We start from the raw sequence: 2,721 nt of genomic DNA on the forward strand, positions 1-2,721 counted from the left end.
CACACACACACACACACACACACACACACACACACACACACACACATACAATGGAATATGACGCATCCATAAAATAGAATGAAATGTTCCCATTTGTGACAAAATGGATGGACATAAAGGGTATCATGCTAAGTGAAATAAGTCAAACAGAGAAAAATAACATACGATCTCACTTATATGTGGAATCTAAAAAAGCAAAACAAACAAACAAAACAGAAATAGACCCATAGATACAGAGAACAAACTGGTGGTCACCAGAAGAGAGGGGGGTGAGGGTTGGGTGAAATAGGTGAAGATGATTAAGAGGTACAGACTTCCAGTTATAAAATAATAAGTCACGGGAATGTAATGTACCACATAGGGAATATAGTCAATAATATTGCAATAATTTCGTGTGGTGACAGACCGTTACTAGACTTATCGTAGTGATCGATTCCTAATGTATTCATAATGTATCATATGAATCACTATGTGGTACACTGAAATTAATATGACATTTTATGTCAACTATACTGCAATTAAAAAAATAAAAATAAAGACTTCATAACATTTAAGACTGCACAAGAGAAAGGCCCAGACAGATTATCTTCCAGTGAAGCCCACGATCATCAAATCCCACTTGCACTGGTACTCTTAAATAGGTGCAGATAAACAAAAATAACCAGATAACTGAAGAAAGATACAAAATTGAATAATAGACACCAAAACAAACAACTTGGAAGAAACAGAGACTGTGCAGGAAGAAAAAAACTTGAAAAAAATAGATCATAATTTCTTCAGGGAGACAATATTGCAATCATAGAACAGGATGCTATAAAAAGGGAATAACAACAAAAAAATTCTTATAAATTAAAAATATAACAAATGAAATAGCAATAGAGGGCTGGAAGGTAAACTTAAGAAAACCTCCCAGAAAGTAAAGCAAAAAGACAAAGAGATAGAATAGAGAAGGGAAAAGTTAAGAGAACTACAGATCCAGTCCAGAAGGTCTACTCTCCAAGTGAGAGGCTTAGAAAGAGGGAACTGGGTGTCGGGGGAGGGCATAAAAAAGAAAAGTAAATCATCTACAAAATCAAGAAAATGTCCTGGAACTAAAGGCCCCAGAGGTTATAGATTGAAAAGGCCAGCCAAGTGGGCCCTTAGATAAAAATATGAACGCAATGATAAAAATAGATCCACTGTAAGGCAAAACACATCATTATGACATCTCAGAATACGGAGGCAAAAAACAAAAACAAGAACAAAACATGTTCCTGGGTCAGAAGACTCAATGTTAAAATGTTAGTCCTTCCCGACTTTATAGACTCAACACAATCTCAATAAAAATTCCAGAAAGCTATTTTGTAGATCTTGACGAACTGATTCTAAAGTTTATATAGAAAAGCAAAAGACCTAGTATAACCACCACAATACAGAAGAAGAACAAAATTGAAAGACTCACAATACCAACAAAATTGAAAGACTCACAAAAATATAGTAAATTTCCAAATTTACTATAAGGCTACAGTAATCAAGACAGGATGTGAAAAGAATAGTGAAAGAATAGACACATAGGTGAATAAAACAGAATAGACAGCCCAGAAAAAGGCCCACACAAATGTAGTTAACTGATCTTTGACAAAAGAAAAAAGGCAACTTATTAAAGGTTTATCAATTTTATTTATCTTCCCAAAGAATGAGGTTTTAGTTTTATTGATCTTTGCTATTGTTTCCTTTGTTTCTATTTCATTTATTTCTGTTCTGATCTTTATGATTTCTTTCCTTCTACTAACTTTGGGTTTTGTTTGTTCTTCTTACTCTAGTTCCTTTAGGTGTGAGGTTAGATTGTTTATTTGAGATTTTTCTTGTTTCTTGAGGTAGGAATGTATTGTTATAAACTTCCCTCTTAGAACTGCTTTTGCTGCATCCCATAAGTGTTGGATCATCGTGTTTTCACTGTCTTTTGTCTCTAGGTATTTTTTTATTTCCTCTTTGATTTCTTCAGTGATCTCTTGGTTATTTAGCAATGTATTGTTTAGCCTCCACATGTTTGCATTTTTTACTTTTTTTTCCCTGTAATTGCTTTCTAATCTCATAGCGTTGTGGTCAGAAAAGATGCTTGATATGATTTCAATTTTCTTAAATTTACTGAGGCTTGATTTGTGACCCAAGATGTGATCTACCCTGGAGAATGTTCCATGTGCACTTGAGAAGAAAGTGTAATCTGCTGTTTTCAGATGGAATGTCTTATAAACATCAATTAAATCTACTGTGTCATTTAAAGCTTGTGTTTCCTTATTAATTTTCTGTCTGGATGATATGTCCACTGGTGTCAGTGAAGTGTTAAAGTCCCCCACTATGATTGTGTTACTGTCGATTTCCTCTTTTATAGATGTTAGCATTTGCCTTATGTATTGAGGTGCTCCTATGTTGGGTGCATAAATATTCGTTACACATAGACTTTACACCTCACATAAAAAATCAAAATTGATCATAGACTTAAATTTAAAGTGTGAAACTATAAAACTTCTTGTTGAAAACATAGTAAAAAATCTCCATGAACTTGGGTTTGCTGATGAGTTTTAAAATATGACACCAATAGCAAAAGTTTTGAAAAACACAGATAGTTGAAAGGAAAAATTGTTAAGCTGGGCTTTATTCCATTTAGAAACTTCTTTTTTTTTTTTTTTAGCGGTACACGGGCCTCTCACTGTTGTGGCCTCTCCCGTTGCGGAGCACAGG

This window comes from Neophocaena asiaeorientalis, unplaced genomic scaffold (assembly GCF_003031525.2).
Source record: "Neophocaena asiaeorientalis asiaeorientalis breed wild unplaced genomic scaffold, Neophocaena_asiaeorientalis_V1.1 scaffold133, whole genome shotgun sequence".
In the NCBI taxonomy this organism is placed as follows: domain Eukaryota; kingdom Metazoa; phylum Chordata; class Mammalia; order Artiodactyla; family Phocoenidae; genus Neophocaena; species Neophocaena asiaeorientalis.